The following is a 21367-nucleotide window of genomic DNA, read 5'->3' as shown; positions in this document are numbered from 1 at the left end:
TCTCACTACTTGTGTGACTTTAGGTAAATCACTTAATTCCTCTTGGTCTCAGGTTTTACATATCATATTTCCCCATGAATAAGGCACATCCTTTTGTGAAAAATTTGGGGTCTAAAAACTGAGAGTATCTTAGACAGTGGTTGTAGATTTTTTATTTGCATTTCCCACTTTTTCCATACTTGTCTTTGTGTTCATTGTTTCCCATTTGTTACCAGTACATTAGATTATGTTTTGCCATGTTCTGGCCAGAAATGGCTCAGAAAAGATTTGTGTAATGTGCTGAATTCAAGTTCAAAGTGAATTTGTAAAAGTGAATGGAAACTATGCTGTCTAATTTAAGTTTTTGGTCCTTCTCCAACTGAGAAAACAATCAGAGACTGGCTACGGGAAAAAGAAACCATACACAACAGAAGGAAGTCATAAGTGGCAAGTCATCTAAATGACCTGATTTAGAGAGGGAATTGAAGAGATGGATTGAAGAGCAAAGGGTCATGGGAATTCTTGTGTCCACAAAGATGGTTCAACAGGAGGCCAGAAGAATTGCAGATGAAAAAGAAATGAGTGATTTCAAAGGAGGACACAAGTGGTACTTCAGGTTCATGAAACAGAATGAACTAAACATGCATCCTCCACGTACCATAGCTGCCCAGGGAGTGTTTGTGGTCAAAGACCAGTGCACAGGCAGGAGAGCAGTCAGAGCCTCTCCAAATGTTGTTGGTGATTTGTTTCTTGGGTTCAGTTCTGCCTTGCAATGAATTGTGACTTAGACTTGGCAATGCAGGTTTTGGAAATAAAATAGAAATTTATTAAAGAAAGTTACAACATATTAAGAAAGTAATAGAAAAGTTAAAAAGAGTTTAAAGAGAAGACCATGTGGATTGCTGATTGAATTGGCCAGGCCAGCTGACCAGGGTTCAGCAGGAGGCTGGAAGGTAAAAGCAATGGAGCCCTTTCCTTGATCTCCTTAAATTTTCCCTCAGAGTCCATGGGAGGGGTGGTGACTTGGGAGTGACCCAATTCCCTCACTGGAGATTTTGCCTTCTGGTGAGGGATCTCTTTTGGGTAATTTCCAGGGCCTATGCTCCCTGGCTGCCCCACCAGGAGACAATGCAATCCAAATCTGGTTGAAGGTCAGGCCCTCAGGTGTGGCCTAAATTAGATGATAAAGGAAGAAGGAAGATTTCCTTAAAAAGCAAACAAAAGATTTACAATGTTTGTCTCCAATTGATCTCATCACTCCCATGCCCAGATTTGTCTGCAGTGATTATCATCAAATGCAGATGAGGACAAACTAATGAATGGGAGTTTTGATAAGGAGTTGTATGAATTTTGTGATGAATAAAACTTTATGGAATATATTTTTTACTCAAATTTTGGGCCCCCAAATTAAAGTGCATCTTATACATGCAGAATTGTGGTATATAAAGTGACCTAAATTACCTCTAATTTTTTTAACCTAGCTCTAAATTGAAGATCTATTGTTTAAAGTATTTTTTCTCTAAATTATATTATAGATCTATTGATTGATATTGATTGATTCCTGATTGCAAATATCATCTTTGTTTCACACACTCGGAAACTAAGACTCAAAAAATGAAGTAACAAGCTCAGGATTGCAAGTCATAAATTTGTGATTGTGCTGAGACTAACATTTATGCTTCCTGAATATATGGTCTTTTTTTTTGGCATTACATCTGCTTTCTTTTCAAACTTGAATTTTCTTAGAGAACGATGGTGTCAAAGCTGTGATCTTGGAGTTTTAGTAACATCAACTGATCTTGTGCCAGGTCATCTAAAAAAAATCAAAGGAAGATATTTCAGTTTATGTTTTTCCTTTCTAGTGTTTTTTAACCTCAACTAGAAATGAAATCAGCCTTTTGAATTAGCATAAAGAGGTATTATATTTTAGAGATGTTGAAAGGATTTCATTTCACTAAAAGCATAGCCACTACTGCCTTCTGTGTCTAGATTTGAATCATTGAAGATCACTTCTTCTAGCTTAAGAATTTGCCTGCCTAAGTACTTTATTTTCAATAATCCTCAGATGATATTTACACGGTGGAATTAGGTATAATATCTGTTTAAAATCCTGGGAATGTTGTAGTGGTAGGAAAGACAAAATGCCTTAAGTTTTAAATTTTATTCTGACTCTATGAACTGTCCATTGTTGGGCCCTACACTTAGGGAGAAGACCATATAACATATTGGTCAGAGTAGAATTGAGTATTTGAAAAAGTTTCCAAATGACAGCACCATCTCTCTGTGCTTCAGTTCTCTAAATGGTATTTTCAAGACAGTCTCTTGGGTAGAAAGTAGTGTCCTGAGATAAGCAATGTCTGGTTCAAATGAGGAATGTTGAAATCATATCTGAATTACTACTTCGTGACTAAAGATTTTTGGCAGCATTTCTTATTGATCAGTTACCTATTGTTTGATTGTTTTTCCAAATTAGATTTTTATCTGTATTTTTTCTAAATATAAAGTCAAAGTGAATGACAAAACACAACACAATATCTTTCACCTTTCAGAAGAGACCTAGACAGAATAAGGACCCTGGGCAGAACAGGAAATAAGTTAACATGATCTTCTCTGTGGATGCCTAATCATTGAGTTTAATAGATCCTAATCAAACCAACCTTATTTAGTGTTACTTTAAAAAGCATATTAAAATTCAGGCATTAAAGACTACTCATCATCAACCAATGGTAACACTCTCTACTCCTCTCCCAGAAACATTATTAGATATTATACCCTGGTGATGACAAACCCCCCCCCCCCCCCCCCCCCTCCAATCAGGGAAAGAGGAGACTATCCAGATCCCATTTTAGCCATTATATAAGTTCTCTAAGTGCTCAAATTTCTGACTCTACTTTCCATCTGGGGTAGTATATCTTCCCCTGCCCAATATGTTTCTGATCATGAATATATGCCTAATAGACCATTTGTCTGACTGTTTCACTCTTCCAGTATACTTGATATGTGTGTGTATATATATATATATATATATATATATATATATATATATATATATATATAGGAATTATTTTGCTCAACTTTTGGCACCAAGTCAGGTTGATTATCCTCCCGTACCTACCCCTGCACACCCAGTCTGCTACTCTGACTTCCTAAACACCTAGGGGTGGTTTATAAGCGTAGTAAAGACACATCAGTGACGTCATAATTTTACTGATGACTACATCTTTCATTCTTATATCATGTGGAGGTAAGAGCAATAAATAGGGCAGAGAAAATTTAATGTTTCTTCAAGATTCAGTTGAATCTTGATCTCCTTTATTTATATCATTATCATTATTACAGCACATGTTTTTTAAACTAATCAGTATTGGGTATTGATGGTAATAGAAAGATGAATAAGACAAAAAATCTCTACCCTAAGGAATTAACGATCTAATAGAAGGAATATGATAATCAAAAAGTATTAACAGTATATAAAATTTATATTATAAGATTTTTAATAACTTCCATAAACAATTTATTATTAGATTCAGAGGAAGGAAATGTCATTCATAGAGGATGTAACTTCCCTTTTTCTCTGCTATTCACTGAAGAAAAGTAGACCTAGGAGCCCATACCACTGACTTTTACTTCCTTGTTACTTTAACACTCCTGATGAAATATAAACATAATAATAGCTCATATTTATATATGGCAATTTATGGCCAAGCACATACATAAAAACAAAGGCAGAATGGGAAAAAACAAGATGAAGGCATTGTGACCCTGCCCCCTGGTCTTACCATTTATTCATATGCTTTTCTCCCTTCTATTCATGTTCATGGGAGGTCAAAATAATTTTTGGTAAAAAATTAGGACTTCAGCCAGATTCAAAGAGCTCTTAGATATTTGCTAGAAGAGCAACCTATAAATAGATATTGATGGGGTGTAGTTTAGGAATCTGATATTAAGCCACAAGCAAATTAAACAGTAAGCCCAAGTGATCATTCTGATAAAACACAAGTATATATATATATATATATATATATATATATATATATATATATATATATATGTCTATATTTAATGTGCATATATATATATGTATATATATGGCACACACACACAATTATATATGTATAAAATCCTGAGGTTCTGCTACTTTGTGACTATAACCTTAGGCAAGTTACCACTCTTCTGACTCTGACTTTCCTCATTAAAAAAAATAGGTTAGATTAACTCAAGCACCCTTGAGCTCTGAGCCTCATACCCTTAGAACCTTTTGTCCACTGGAGATGTAACTCACAGTGAGGAGTTTCAATCATGGCAATATCCAGCAGAAATTGTATGTCAAACCAAGCTATCCTGCAGAGATTATAGACCCAGGTCACACTTTCAAAAAGGAATAATAACAATGGTAACAAAATGATGATATCACTAATATATCAATAGCCCCTTAGTCAGAAACATGAGTTTTCCATATATACCTATACAGTAGTCATATGTGTTACATCTGTATGTGTCCAATTCATGCACCAAAACCAGTAATATTTGGGGAAAATTATGACCTAGGTTTATGGGAGAATGATTTATTGTGATGTTTTATTCTGCTATTCCATGAAATGCATTCTCATTGATTAAGTCTTTTGGCTGATTAGAGAAATTAAACACAAGTATGGACTCATGAGTTATGGTATGGAATACCTTGGACTTGGGAGAGGTGATTCTTTTTTGAATATCCCAATATGAGAGAAGGGTAGGAGTACATTCTGCCACACACATGTAACATTTTACCATTTACAACTAACTTTTGTCTCAATAAGTAACTAATCAGCAAGGATTTAAGTGCTTACTATATTCCTGTCAGCATTAGATATTAAAAACATAAAGACAAAAATAAAATAGCCCTCAAAGACACTCCCACACACACACACATATTAGCAATTATTAGGGAAGGGAACTTCCAGCAACTAGGGAATAAAGAAAATTTCATGTTGAAAGTGAGGTTGAAAATATTTCCTGGACCTGGTTGGAAAGATTTTAAACTTCAAACAGAAAAGTTTTTGAAGAGGGGAATGACAAAGTCAAACTTGGACTTAGGAGAAGTAGTAATATGGAAGCTACTTCTAAGTGGAAGCACCTTGCAGAAAGGGAGATCATTTTGAAGACTATTGCTATAGTTCAGGTGATAAACCCCCGAATGTAGGGTGGCAGTTTTGAGTAATGAGAAATGGATACATGCAAAACATATTATTGAGGTAAGTGCAGAAAGATTTGTCAATTCGTTGGAAATGTGGTTTAAGTAATAGTAAAGAGTTGAGGATAATGTCAAGGCTACAAACCCAAGAGACTGGAAGGTGGTTCTCTCGAAAAAAAAAGGAAATTCAGAAGAAAGTTAGGCTTTAACAAAAAGTAACGAGTTCTGTACTGGACATTGAATTTGAGGAACAAGTTTAAGGAACAGGTTAGAAATATGCAATAGGCAATTGCTGTTACCTAGAAGGATTGAAGGTCATAAGGAGGATGAAGAATATATAGTATACATATCAGTATACCTACTTTCACAAGAGGAAACTGAAACTGAGAAAGAAGTGACTTCTCTACAACAAAAAGTTGTAAGTTTCAAATAGGAATTTAAGTCATTTTATAATCTACTCCATTTTACCTCTTAGAGCCCATGTCTTAGAGAAAATATACCTCCCAATTATCATTGATGCTCAAGTCTCTATTACAATAGGTCTCTTTGGATGACTGCCATCACCAAATTGTCTTTTACCTCATCAGAATCATAGTATCATAGACTCAGAGCTAAAAGTGACCTTTGAGGTCCTCTATTTTAATTCCTTTATTTATTTTAGCTAAAGAAGTTCAGATTATTTAGATCGAGTTCAAATTTTACCTCAGACACTTACTAGCTATGTGTCTGCTAAACTTGCTATTCAATGGCCATCTGCTTCAATTTTCTCATCTATAAAATGAGATCCTATCTCATAGGGTTATTTTGTGGATAAAAGTGATAATATTTACAAATATTTGTAAGACTTTTTGTGGGAAAATATTTGTAAAACTTTGACAACCTTCAAGTTCTATATAAATGCTGGCTATCACTGTTACCATTATTCAATTGAATGAGTTACCTATAGTCAAATGGGTAGTAAGTGGCAGAGCAGGGATTCAAACTCATGTCCCATAACCCCAAATATATATTCTCTATAATGCATCATTTAAGGCAGTATTGGGGCTGGTTTACATTAAAAATTCCAGTCCAGGTTCTAATGCTTTTCCCAGGCTGAATCTCTGGTGAAATCCCCCAAGAACAACTGAAAACAGCAGAAAGAACAGAATACAGGAGACTCTTGAAAACCCAAAGGTAGCTCAATTTAATTGTGTTTTTTAGCCTTTAGATGCATTTGAGATTGAAAGACTAGGACAGAGGAGAGGAAAGTACAGGGAAGAAATGAAAATAATGTCCTTTGACAGGAGGGAATGGAAAAGATGGATGGAGCCAACCCCTATAAAGGCATAGAGGGAAACTAGAAAGAAAAAATGCATTTGAGAATTACCTCTTTCCCCCAACCTTTTTCTTACATTTCTCTCTTTGTCTCTTCTCACTACAACAGAATAGTCCAGGGACTAAAGCAGCAAAATGGATGAAATTATTTATCTTTGTCTTTTAAATCCAGAACCCTGTATTACTCTTCCTCTATCTAAAACCTGTCTAGACCTCACTTAGGCACCTCCCCTGCCTGGAGTCAGTTCTGAAAAAGATAGTTTCAGGAGTCATAGGGAAAGTTTTCTCCACAAAAAGATACCATGTCATCATATAATCTAAGGCCTTAATTTTACAAATGAGGAAAGTGAACTCCATATAGAAGCAAAAAAGATTTGATATCACTTGTACATTCCACCCTGGAAAGTCAGAATTTAAGTTTAAGTCATATAATTACAAATACCTATACCTTACTCTTCCTTTCAAGGAATCATTCCTAGTCACCTTCTTTCTAACCAAGGTTAAAATTTGTCCAAAGTACACTGGACTGCTTCATTGGTAGTAAATTCCCAATCACTAAAAGGCTTAATTTGAGACTGAAAATTTGAGACTACAAATATGAAGTTATTAATGGAGGGTATTCTTATTAATTGACCATAGAGTTTTCTTGCAAAGATACTGAATGGTTTGCAATTTTCTTCCCTAATGGATAATCTTTTGTCAGAACTCTCCATTATCAGTTTTGGGTAACCCTACACAATGTAACTCATGTTTCATTGAGCTATGGAAACCTTTTTACCAGGATTCAGGAAAAGGAAGTTTCTGGATGGGTAATGCTATAATGATCAAGATTGTAAAAAACCTGGAATGCAAGATCTTTGAGCCAAAGTAAACTAGATGTGAGCAAACATAAGATGTTAAAATTAAATAGGGACATCTTGGATATCAGTAAACTCAAATGCCCAGGAATATGTGACTTTAATTCAGTTGATCATTACATTTAGTACTATGAGCAAGAATCTTTTTTTTTAAATTTTATTTATTTAAGACAATAGAATTAAGTGACTTGCCCAAGGTCATTCAGCTAGGCAATTTAAAAAAAATATTTAATTTATTTACACATTTCTAAAAATATTCTTGTTTACGAGTTAACATAATACCCCTCCCTCACAAAAATATAAAACCTCATGAGAAATAAAGTAATAGAAAGAAAAAAAAATCTGTTTCAGTCTGTGTTCTGGTATCATAATCTCTATCCTAGGTGGATCACACAGAAGTTACTTCTGTATTTTTCCACAATTGCTGTTGGTGATTGTATTTCCCTCCATCCATTCCTCTACACTACCATCTATTATATTTTCTCTCTCCTTTTGCTCCATCCCTCTTCAAAAATGTGCTGTGGGGCAGTCAAGTGGTACAGCAGACAGAGCACCAGCCCTGGTGCCAAGAGGTCCCAAGCCTACTTCCCACCCCAGAGACCCAGCAACCACCTGACCCTGTGGTCCCAAACAGGCTGCCTACTACTTTGCAAAAAGTAAAAAAAGAAAATGTGTTATATCTAACTATCCTCTCCTATGATCTACACTCTCCTCTATCACCCACATCCCCCTCCTCTCCCCCATCTCCCTTCTCTCCTTTTTTCTTCTAGATGCTTATATTCTATTGAGTGTGTATGCTGCTTTCTCTCTGAGTCATTTCCAATGAAAGTGAAGGTTCCCTCATTCCCCCTTGCTTTCTCCCCTCCATATCATTGCAAAAGCTACATGAAATATCTTTTATATGAAATATCTCAGCCTATTCTAACTCTCTTTTCTCTTACTCCCAGTACATTTCCCTTTAACCCATTGACTCCATTTTTACAATATATTATATCTTCAAATTCTGCTCTCTCCTGTGCTTAATCTATAAAAGCTCCTTCTACCTGCTCTATTAAATGAGGAGGTTTATATGAATATTAACAGTATCATCTTTCCATGCAGGAATACATGCAGTTCATCATCAAGTCTCTCATAATTTACCCTTCTCATCCTCCCTCTCTTTGCTTCACCTGAGTCCTGTACTTGAAGATCAAACTTTATGTTCAGCTTTGGTCATTTCAACAGGAATATATGAAATCCCCCTGTTTCACTGAAAGTTCATCTTTTCCCCTGGAAGAGGATGTTCAGTTTTATGGGATAGTTGATTCTTGGTTGCATTCCGAGCTCTTTTGCCTTCCAGAATATTATATTCCAAGCCCTGTGAGCCCTTAATGTGGATGCTACTAAATCCTGTGTGATCCTGACTACAGCTGCATGATGTTTGAATTGTGTCCTTCTGGATGCTTTTAATATTTTCTCTTTTACTTGGGAGTTTTGGAACTTAGCTATAATATTGCTGGGGATTGTTTTTAGGGGTCACTTTCTGAAGGGGATCAGTGAATTCTCTCAATTTATATTTTACCTTCTGCTTCTAGGACATCAGGGCAATTCCTGTAGAAATTCTTTTTAAATGAGGTCAAGGCTCTTTTCCTGATCATGACTTAAAGGTAGCCCAATAATTTTTAAATTATCTTTCTTGGATCTGTTTTCCATATCAGTTATTTTTTCAATGAGATATTTCACATTTTCTTCTAGTTTTTCATTCTTTTTGTGTTGAATTATTAAGTCCTGATTTCTCACAAAGTCATCAGCTTCCTTAAGCTCCATTGAATATCTGAAGGTTTTGTTTTCTTCAGAGTGCTTTCTTATCTCCTTCTCCATCTGGCCAATTCTATTTTTTAAAGCATTCTTCTCCTCAATAACTTTTTGAACTGCTTTATCCATTTGACCTAAACTGGTTTTTAACATGTCATTTTCTTGGGGCAACTAGGTGGCGTAGTGGGTAGAGTACCAGCCCCGGAGTCAGAAGTACCTGAGTTCAAATTTGGCCTCAGACACTTAATAATTACCTAGCTGTGTCATCTTGGGCAAGCCACTTAACCCCATTGCCTTGCAAAAACCTTAAAAAATCTTATTTTCTTCAGAATTTTTTTGAATCTCCTTGACTAAGCAGCTGACTTTGTTTTCACATTTTTCTTGCATCTCTCTCATTTCTTTTCCCAATTTTTCTTCTGCCTCCTCTACTTGATTTTCAAAATCTTTTTTGGGCTCTGTCATAGTCTGAGTCCAACTTCTATATTTCTTGGAGTCTTTAGATGCAGAAGTTTGGACTTTCTCATCTTCTGATTTTGTGGTTTGGTCCTCCATGGGACCAAAGTAATTGGCTATGGTCAGTTTCCTTTTTTTTTGTTTACTCATTTTCCCAGCCTGAGCCTAGTTTTGGGGTGCTTCCTGAGTTTTTGAGTATTATTGAAACACCCATACAAGGACCTCAATGTGTGAAGCTCTGACTGCTCTCCTGGTCTGTTGAATGACCATGACTGTACCCTCTGCCAGGGACTGTGAGGGGGTCTTTGCTCTATGGAGGACCCAGAGTACAACCAGGGTCTGAATATGGTTAAATCTCTAGAGTCCTGTCTGAGTTAAGTGTCTGAGTCTAGATTTGAATTCAGACTGTCCTGACTCCAAGGCTGGTGCTCTATCTACTGTACCACCTAACTGCCCTTGGGCTAGAATCTTTAGAAGAAATGGGATAGTTTTCCATAGTCAATAAAAGGTTTATAGAAAGCATTACTGGGGCATAAATTCAAAAAACAAATCAATAATATCTATTGAAATCCAAGCCAAATCATTCAATATCACAGTAGTACAACTGTATGCTCCCACCCCAGATAGTGATGAGATCAAAGCTAGTCAGTTCTATAAGTAACCTGCAATATATTCTAGAAATAACATATACAAAAATGATGTCACATTCATGATAGGGAATGCAAAAATAGGAAATCAAAAATGAACTGGAATAATCAATAAATTTGACCTTGAAATACAAAATGAAACAAAAGGATTATAGAAAGACAAAAAGGATTGCACAAAAGTACAAAAGGATCAATAGAGTTTTCTTAGGATAACTTAGGATAACTCACTGGTCACAGCAAGCACTCTTTTTCAACTCTGCATATGGGCATCACCAGATAATCCAAAAAATCAAAATCAGATTGATTATTCTTTGCAGCCAAAGGTGGAGAGGTTCCATGCTCAGATCATGGCTCTTTTATTAAAAAATTCAAACAGATTGAAGAAATTAGGGAAAAACACCAAAACATATAAGTATATTCTAAATATTATCCCTTATGAACACCAAGTCAAATTGATTAATAGATTTAAAGGATTATATCTGGTTGCTAAAGTATCTGAAAAACTATGAGGTTCCCAGTATTGTACAGGAAGCAACAACAAAAAAGCATCCCCCAAAAAATGAAAATCAAAAAATCAAAATGACTGTCAGATGTGACTTTATATATAGCTGAGGAAAAAAGAATCACAAAAGGTAAAGGAGAAAGGGAAAGAAATATGCAATTGAATACAGAATTCCAGAGAATAGCAAGGAAAAAGAGGAAGATTTTCTTAAATGAGCAATGAAAAGAAATAGAAAAATATTAGAAAGGGTAAGGCAAGAGATCTTTTCAAGAAAATTAGAGCTATCAAGGTAATATTTCAAGCAAAACTGGGCATAATAAAAGACATAAATGTTAGGGACTTACCAGAAACAAAAGTGATTAAAAAGGGGCACAAGAATACACAAAAGAACTATACAAGAAAGATTTTAGTATCATCCATAAGCATGATGGTTTGGTTATTAGTCTAAACCAGGCATCCTGGAGAATGATGTCAAGTGAGACTTAAGGAGCATTAATAACAAACAATCAAGTTATTGGAAGTGATGGAATTTCAACTGATCTTTTTAAAACTCTCAAAGATCATGTTGAAGAGTTGCACTCAATATATCTGCAAATTTGGAAAAATCAGTAGTAGCCACTGTATTGGAAAAGATCAGTTTATGTTCTAATCCTAAAGAAAGACAAGGTCAAGGAATGTTCAAATTACTGAACAATTGTGTTCATTTCACATGTCAGTATGGTTATGTTTAATATTCTGCAAACCAGGTTTCAGAAATATGTAAACCAAGAATTACTAGAAAAACAAGCTTATTTTTTCAAAGAGAAAGAGCAACTAGAAACCAAATTGCCAGCATTTGCTGGATTATGGATAAGGCAAGGGAGTCCTGCTTCATTGAATACACCATAGTTTTGACTATGGTGTGAGACAAGTTGCTAAAGAGATGAAAGGATCAGATCTTTTTACTTGTGGCCTATGGGGCATTTATGTGAACCAAGAAGCAACAGTTAGAACTAAATTGATGCTAAAAACTTGATGCTAAAAACCTATTAGTTTAAGACTGGGAAAAGAATGGGACAAGACTGTATATTATCATCTTATTTATTTCATATATATGCAGAGTACATTATTCAAAATTCCAGGCTTGATGACCCAAAAACCAAATTAAGATTACCATGGGAAAAATCAGTAATCTCAGGTATACAGACAATTTTTTTCATGGCAAAGAATTAAGAAGCTTCTTGATGAGGGTGAAAGAGAATAGTATAAAACCTGACTTGAAGATTAACATTTAAAAAAAGCAAACCAAAACAACCCACCCCCCAAAAAATGCAAAACTAAGTTCTTGGCAATTGACCCCATCACTTCCTGAAAAATAGAAGGAAAAAAAATGAAAACAGGGTCAGACTTGAAACAGTTGGGTTCAAAGATCACTGCAGATGTATGCAACCATGAAATTAAAAGATGCTTGTCCTTGGAAGGAAACCTCTGGAAAATCTAGACAGTACACTAAAAAATAGAAACATCACATTGTTGACAAATGTCCATATAGTTAAAACTATGTTTTTTATAATAGTGATGTTTGACTATGACAGTTGGACTATAGGGAAAGGTGAATGCTTCAGAATCAATATTTTCAAATTGTGGTGCTGGAGAAAACTTTTGAGAATAGTTGGAAAGCAAGAAGACCAAATCAGTCAATATTCATAGAAATTATTTCAGAAATATCAGTTAATATTTATAGAACTTTGATGAGAAGATGGGACACTTTGGAAAAATCCTGATGTTGGGAAATAATGGAGGCAAAGGGAAAAAGGGGACAGCAGAGAATAAAATTGATATAGTGTCAGAAACAATGAATATGAATTTGTACAGACTTTGAGAGATATTGGAGGACAGAAGAGACTGGCATGCTATGGTTTATGAGATCATGAAGAGTTGATATGATTGAATGACTGAATAATAATATTCTTAATGACATACGGGCTAGACTAATTGACCTCAGTGGGTCCTCTCAATTTTGATCCTTTATCTTTCTAAACAATGGATTAAGGGGCCATTATAAGGAACAGGTTTTAATAAGGGATAGGGAAGGACAAGAAGAAAAATTGAATTCCTGAAGGGGATAAGACAAAAAAAGAAGACAGCATAGAAGAGACAAAAGAGGTAGCTAGGAAAGACACCCAAAGCAAACCTCATTACTTTTTTTTTGATAAATTATTTATTATTTTATTTTTTTTCCAATTACATGCAAAGGTAGTTTTCAACATTTGCAAGTTTATGAGTTCCACATTTTTCTACCACTCCCCCTTTTCTCTCCCCTCCCTAGGGCAACAAACAATCTGGTAAAAGTTGTATGTGTACAATCATGTTTAACATATTTCCATATTAGTCATCTTATGAAAAAAGGAATAGAATTAAGAGTGTGGGGGGTAGTTCATAAGAAAGTAAGAAAAAACAAAAGAAGTTTTAAAAAGTGAACATAGTTCTCTTTGCTCTGTATTCAGACCCCATAGATTTTTTCCTCTGTATGTGGATGGCATTTTCCATAATAGATCTATCAGGATTGTCCTTGATCATTGAACTGCTGTATCCATCATAGTTAATCATCGTACAATGTTGCTGTTAGTGTGTACAATGTTCTCTTGGTTCTCCTCACTCAGTATTAGTTCATTTAGGTCTTTTTATGTTTCTCCAAAGTTCGGCCACTCATGATTTCTTATAGAACAATAATATTCCATAGCATTCATATACCATAACTTGTTCAGCCATTCCCCAATTGATGAATATCTTTTCAATTTTCATTTTTCCCCACTACAAAAAATATAATAAATATTTTGTACATTTTCCCCATTTTTTAAAGATCTCTTTGGGTTATAGACCTAGTAAGTGGCATTTCTGGATAAAGGGGTATGCAAAATTTTATTGCCCTTTGAGTAAAATTCCAAATTGCTCTTCAGGATGGTTGGATCAGTTCAAATCTCCACCAACAATGCATTAATGTCCCAATTTTCCCACATCCTCTCCAACATTGATCATTTCCCCTTTTTTGTCAGCTTAACCAATCTGATAGATGTGAGTTGGTACTTCAGAGTAGTTTTAATTTTCATTTTTCTTATCAATAATAATTTGTAGCATTTTAAAATGACTTAATTATATACATAGCTTTAATTTCTTCATCTGAAAACTGCCTGTTTATATCCTTTCACTATTTATCAATTGTTCTCTATCTCTTGTTTGGTCATAAATTTTTCCCCCTCTCCATAGATCTGACAGGCTGCTTCTAGTTCTCTTAATTCATCTATGGTATCACCATTTATGTCTAAATCATGTACCCATTTTGATCCTATTTTGGTAAAGAGTGAGGCTCTTTATGAGGCTCTATATGAGGCTATACTTAGTTTTTGTCATATTTCTTTCCATTTTTCCCCAGCAGTTTTTGTCAAATAGTGAGTTCTCATCCCAGAAGCTAGTGCCTTTGGCAAACCTCATTACTTTTATATTCTTGGCTTTTCTTTCCTAGTTTGCCCTAATTCATCATCATGGTTTATCTTGTCCACTGAGTCAGAATTCCCATTTTAAAAATAGATTATTATGTTTTCATAATTACATGGTTCAGAAAAACAAATTCCCATATTAATTATGTTTGAAAATATTTGTCTCTTACCTCTCTTTCAGGAGGTAAGTAGTAGTTTTCATCTTCATTTTTTTTTATCTTCATGGTTTATTGTTGCATTAATCAGAGTTCTAAAGACTTTTAAAACTACAATATTGTTATTTTATCTATTATTCTTCTACTTCTGCTCACTTTTCCCCTGTATCAGTTCAAAAACGTTTTCTTGATTTCTTCTAAAATTATCTATTTCATTATTTCTTATGGCACCATATTATTCCTTTATATTCATATAGACCCCTTTCTCATTGCTTCTCAGTTCCAGGCACAGTTCTAGCATTCATGGAACTTAAATGAACTTAAGAGTCTGTTTGTTAGTGTGACTGAAGGACATCACCCTATCTCAAGTCAGAACTATTACTATAATCTTAAAAGTTAAGTCTTCCGGACTTCAACCTTTTTCTTCTCTAATCTAAATTCCATCTCCTTTCAGAATGACAACCCTCAAGTAAAAGTTCAACCATGTAACTTTAAAGTTCAACTTAAAGGTCATGAGACTTTTTTGAAATCCCTACAACTGGTAATATCTCTCCCCAAATTACCTTCATATCTATGTATGTTTTTTTTTTCTCTCTAAAAGAATGCACTTGGGGCAGCTAGGTGGCACAGTGGATAGAGCACCGGCCTTGAAGTCAGGAGTACCTGGGTGACCTCAGACAATAATTACCTAGCTGTGTGGTCTTGGGCAAGCCACTTAACCCGATTTGCCTTGCAAAAACCTAAAAAAAAAGAGAATGCACTTTCCTTCAGGCTGGAGGCAATTACATTTTTATTTTTCTTTCCCTAGCAATTCATATCCCAAAGCAGCCATTGAGTGAATTATGTTTGTTTTTTTAATTTTTTTTAAGGCAATAGACTGGAGTGACTTGCCCAATACAATTAGAATTTGAGGATGGATTTGAATTCAGACCCTCCTGACTCCAGGACGGGTTCACTATCCACTACTCACCTAGCTTCAGTGAATAAAATTATTGTTGATTGAATGACTGACTCTATCCTTCCTTCTTGTAGACCAATAGTAAGAACACTGGATCAGAAAACATAAATGCTGGATTTCTTTGACACTTTTCACATCATGTGGTTCCACAGAGTGAAACTTAGACCAATGGGCACAAGATTTAGGGAGGCAGATCTTGACTTTCCAAACTATAGCACTGTCAAAAATAGAATAAACTGACTAATGAAGTAGTCAGTTCCCCATTACTGAAAACACTAAACCAAGTAATAAGTGCTGATTATAGAGAATGCTTTCCATATATTATATCATTTAGTCTTCATAGCATCTCTGGAAGGGAATCATCTTGGATGTTATTGTCCTTCATATTTTATAGATGAGCAAAGAGAAGCTCAAAATAGTCATTTGATTTTTCTTCTGGCCAAATAGATTGTATTAGAAGCAAGCTTTGAATCCAGTACTTCCTGCCTCTAAGTCCTCATTTCCTTTGACATCTGCATTCCCTTACATTATGATGATCAATCTCTGAACTATATTATCTTTACCATTTATATGTATATTACATGGATTTAGTAGCAAGTATGACAGATAAGATATGAATAATACAAATGCTTGATGGGCATCTATGAAATGTGAAAAGACCTATACAAAGGATTCACAGGGTAGGAACTATGGGGGAAAAATTGATAAAGATTGTGCAGAAAAAGAAGACATGAATAGGATGTACTGATGAAAGGACCACTCACATCGTGGAGATCATGGACATATGGAATTATTTTCATCTTCTAGAAAGTCTAGCTACCAATATTTGGTTAATAAATTTGTTGCTGAGGGCAGCTAGGTGGGTCAGTGGATAGAACACTTAACCTGGAGTCAGGAGGATCTGAGTTCAAATCTAGACTCAGAAATTTAATACTTACTTAGCTGTGTGACCTCAAGCAAGTCACTCAACCACATTGCCTTGCAAATACAAAAAAGCAAAAAAACAAAAAAAACAAAAAAATTAATTTATTGCTGTTGTTTTTCAGCTGTTTCAGTCATGTCTCACTCTTCCTGATCCCATTTGGGAGTTTCTTGGCAAAGACACTGGAATGGCTTGTCATTTCCTTCTCTAGCCCATTTTATAGATGAGGAACTGAAGCAGAGTTAAATGACTTTCCCAGGAACTCACAACTAGTCTGAGGTCACATTCAAACTCAGGGAAGATGAGTCTTCCTTCCTTTGGGTCTAGTACTCTATCCACTGTGTCATGTATTCAGATATTGATGAATTCCTAAACATTTGGTCTAGTATCTGTTCCTGTTTTATAAATGGCTTTTTTTGTATTACAGGGAATTATTTCTAAACTTTTCTGTTTCATGGTTTTTCTTTTTAAAAATAGAAATAAATGAGCTTTTTCCTCCTCACAGGGTTCTGGGGGTCTTAATTAGTGAAAGCCTTTAAGCCAGTGTGAGGAAAACATGTTTTTTTACAGCAAGTTGTTGAATCCTATTTCTCTTTAAGCAACTAATGTTTCATTTTGAGCCAAAACATGAGCAGTATCCCACCAGCCATATTGTGTTACATTATGAAATTGAGAATTGCATTAACAACATAATCTAATAGGTGTTTCTGAAGCAGAAATATGCGCACAATTATTTTCTAAAGGGCAAGGGAAAATCACATCCAAATGGGCCACAGTTAACTCAGAGAGAAAGAGACCAGCCTAAGTGAGCATCCCTATTATTCCTGTACCAGGGCCTGCCTAGACAAGCCTGCCAGGGCAGTACTGACCTATTCCCCAAGCACAAGAGATTTCAGTTTCCAATTGTCACCCTGACACCTTGCATCCACATGAAATACTGTACAAGCTGTTAATAAAAGGGAAAATATGAACTCATTTGGGGGAAGGTTTTAAAATATTTATTTCTTTTAAAAAGTCTATTTCAAGCTGAATTGTTTCCAATAGGTCCAAGTTTAAATGAATTTCTAGTACCTGGTGGTGGTTAGAGATTGAGAGGAGGGAAAGATTTGGAAGGAAGAAGTAGGTGGTGATTGAAAGGAGACAATCAATCAATCAAGCAATCAGCAAACCTTCCTTAAGCACCTATTAAGTGTCTGACATTAGGTACAGAAGTAAGAAGTTGTGAGATTTCTTTCCTCCAAAAATTCAATATCAGATTATTTTTGTATTAAGAATAAGTATTAATCCATATTTGTACATTAGTGATTGTTGTGATTTTAAATCAAGGTGAAGTTAGGACAAGAGGCAATTTCAAATACATTGTTTCTGCAGAGGGTCCCCATTTCAAATTGATGAAATGACTAGATTGTCCTGAATTTGAGAGTCACATGCTCTGACCTTGGTTGAATTTGGGAGTAATAGGCAATACAATGTCAAAATTGTGAACATTTAAGCAGTGAATTATTCAAATATACAAAGAATGTACTATCGTCAATGACATTATCTGCAATTTATTTCATTTTCTTTCCTTTTCTTTTAACACTTGTGAGATGGTTTTAATCTAATATTTTATTTTTCTTAGGAAAAATAATTATAAAGGCATTCCAGCACTGTGCTGCTATAAAAATCATTCATAAAGAGAGTAGAAATGATGTACTTCCTATCTTCTAGGTCTTGTTCTCTATGAAAGATATGAAGTACATACGCATTAATGGTCAAGGAATATTTTAAACAAATATTAGCAGATCTTAATCAGCCTCATGAATTGGTTTAATGAAAATGTCCCATTAGGTAAAATAACATACAAAGTTCTAAGAAGGCAATTGTTCTAATGCTACTATTACCAGATTTTTTTTTAACTATAGCAGAGCTTTTTGTTAATTATCAAATAAAATTTTGCAGCAGTGTTTATCAGGGCTATATAATATGGACAATATGTGTGGGCTCCATTGGCATAAGGGCCTAGATTTTTGTTCTGTCAAGGTCTAATATAATCCTATGCCACAATACTCCTTTATTAAAATATAGTTTTAATTGAATGGAATTGACTATCAAACTAGCAGATTATATCATAAATAACTGGATAAGAATGCCAAACAATTGATGGGATGAGGCACTTTCCTGCTTGTTTTTTTTTTTAACAAAGATGAGGAATAAGAGAGAGTGAGATAAATAATTCTGATATTCAGCAGATTTGGACCCATTTGAATAATAATTTGTTTTCAATAGTCTCTAGCACAATGACCTAAACATTATATAAGTCATTTAGTAGAGAAGCTAATGGAGAGGAAACTGAATATAAGATTTATGTGAGGAGAAAATTTAAAATGAATTGACTGAATAGAAAGGGATCTACAAGTAAAAGGAAATCACCTTATTTTGTATGTTTCCAAAAGACAGAACTAAAATTGATTGATTAAAGTTTTAAGGAGAAAGTTTTTAGGTTCATTGTATAAGAAAGAACTTCCTAATGACCTAAGTAGTAACAGATAAGCAGATTTTTCTTAGAAGGTTGCAAATTCTCCATTTCTGGATGCATTGGAGTAGAGGCTCTACTTATTATATCTTTAATTCCATAGTAAGTGGGCAAGTTCACTTTATCACCAGATTCTTCTCCTGTGGGCTTCTCCATCATGTTCCAGAAGCTCCTATATACTTTAATATTACTTGAGCCCTTGAATTCATACCACAAAAGGAGAAGCTTCTGCTCTTGAGTCACTTCCCTCTGATTAAATGACTTTTCCTATTACCTACAATTTAAAAGGACACCTGCACTAGACATTTCTTCATTTATCATAAGGTTATAATTTAGACTTTTTCATCAAACCCCTGTGTACTTTCTCACTATTACTTTTCAGTTTTATGTATTGTCTTCCTCTATTAGATTAGATAAATTCTTTGAAGTCAGAGTATGCTTTTTTCTTTTTTCTCTTTTTTTTTTTGCTTGGATTTCCAGTGCTTAGCAAAATCCTTGATACAAAGGTGAAAACTGAATAAATGCTGTTTGACTTGTTGAATGACCATCTTCCTGAAATCTTTTCTTATTCTTTGAATCTGGACAGGGAGAAAAATTTCATTCTAGTTTCATTCTACTTTCAACACTATCATTCACTAGATTATACAACTTGTTCAAGTATTGGAAACATTCAGGGACTTACATTCCTCATATGTAAAATAAAATTGGGGGAAGCAGTGAATTTTTTTCTAAACTCCCTTACAACTACCCTATTTTATAACTCATTTATATAATTTGAACATTCAGAAATATTCTTATGCCCAGAAATACTAGTCCCTTTTGGATGCTATCTTGATCAATTTCTCCTCTTATGAAGACAGTTAAAGAAATTTTCAAACTTGAAAATATAATATTTAATAAAATCATTGATGACAATAATGATATTGTTGATGTTCTCAATCTTTCCATCTAAAGACTGAAACCTTTAAAGGCAAAAATTGTGTCTTAAGTTTCCTCTTTTTTTTAAACAATTTCTAATGTTTTAAACTAGTGATTTACTCATAGTACATGCCTAGAAGATTCTCATTTATTATAATGATGGTATTAATGCCAACATATTTGAGTCCCATCATTATAGATTCATTTAGGGAAAAGGGAGGGTTTATATTTTGGATCTGAAATGATAGGAACTAGAATTTTGTCCCTGAAGTGTTGAAGAAGGATTAGAAACAGAGGGTGGAGTAAGATGAATGGATGAAAAGAGAAAATAATAAGTTTTCTTTCTCAGAAACTTTATTCCACAATTACCAGAATTGTAGTAATTCTGAAATTCTGAATTCTGAAAGAATGCTAGGACCCCATGACTAATAACCTTCAAATTTAAATGAATTAAAATTATTCCTTCTATAAATCTCTATAGACCTCTTTTATGTATGTTATCTAATTTAATCCTCATACCCACTCTGTGAGGAAGGTGTTGTCCCTTTATCAGATCTCTCTATTGACATGGACACTTTCCTAATTCAAACTCTCATTACATCTAATCTGGGTTAAGGAGATAGAATCCCAATTGGTCTTCCTGACTCTTTTCTACCTTTCTTATTCATGTTCTTCTATAGCTTCTGTATTTCTGCAATACAAATCTGATCATGTTAGTTCCCTACTAACTTAGCTTCCATGACTCATTGTGGTCTCTGGCATCAAATACCTAATCTTTTGTCATTTGAAGTCCTTTACAATGTGGACCCAATCTGAATCTCTAGGCTTATTAATCATTACTTGCCTTAAATATATACTAGGGTTCAGAAAAACATACCTACTTGCAATTCCTCAAATATAATATTCCATTTTCCATTTCTAAGTTTTTCAATGTCTATCCTCCATGCCTGGAAAAATTCTCTTCTCCGCTCCATTGTTAGACTAATTTCCTTCAAAAGTCTGCTAATTTGTCATAATAACTCCTAGTATCATCCCCCTCCCCATTGTCTTTTATTTACTTTGTACACAATATAGATAGTTGGCCTACTATGTAGGGGATACAAAAGGAGCCAGCATCTCAAATTGTAATGGGGAGACAACAAGCAAATAAAGTGAGACAAAATGAGTTATATACAGCATTAATAGAAAATAACTCAGAGAGAATGTGGTGGCTAGATGGTACTGTGGACAGAACACTGGGTTTAGAGTCAGGAAGATCTGAGTTCAGACCTTTTCACCTGGGCAAATCACTTACCTTCTTATTTAACCTTAATTCCTCATATGTAAAGTGGGGGCATATGAGAAGAAAATAGCTAGTAACATTTGTAATTCTGAGACTAAATAAAAACAATAACAGTAACAAGAAAAGAGAGAAAAGGCACTGGAATTAAGAGAGATTGGGGAAGATATCCTGTAGAAAAATAGGATTTTAGTTAGAACTACTTATATGTGTATTTGTTTTTGCCACAAAAATATATTGTCCTTAATGGTAAAGATCATTTTATATTTACATTACCAAAGTCAAGGGGCAGGTAGGTGGTGAGGTGGGCAGAGTGCAGCCCTGAAAGTCAGGAATACTCAACTTCATACGCTCAAATTGTATATCAGAAACTTATTAGCTATTTGACCCTGGGGAAGGATTTAAATCTATTTGCCTCAGTTTCC

At 34.6% G+C, this 21367-nt stretch overlaps 2 long non-coding RNA genes across 7 annotated transcripts in view; one reads left to right on the top strand and one right to left on the bottom strand.

The window, feature by feature from the left end:
• The window catches only part of LOC141501163 (uncharacterized), a 257020-nt gene that overhangs the window by 148390 nt on the left and 87263 nt on the right, over window positions 1-21367 (top strand). The gene's annotated exons all lie outside the window — the stretch shown is intronic.
• On the bottom strand, window positions 774-14697 carry LOC141502129 (uncharacterized). The gene is made up of 3 exons (XR_012472415.1): window positions 14366-14697; window positions 3759-3880; window positions 774-1792 (listed from the first exon to the last, which is right to left on the bottom strand). It is a non-coding gene; the product is annotated as an uncharacterized LOC141502129 (long non-coding RNA).

This window comes from Macrotis lagotis, chromosome X, assembly GCF_037893015.1.
Source record: "Macrotis lagotis isolate mMagLag1 chromosome X, bilby.v1.9.chrom.fasta, whole genome shotgun sequence".
In the NCBI taxonomy this organism is placed as follows: domain Eukaryota; kingdom Metazoa; phylum Chordata; class Mammalia; order Peramelemorphia; family Peramelidae; genus Macrotis; species Macrotis lagotis.
This window is presented reverse-complemented; position numbering and strand designations above follow the sequence as displayed.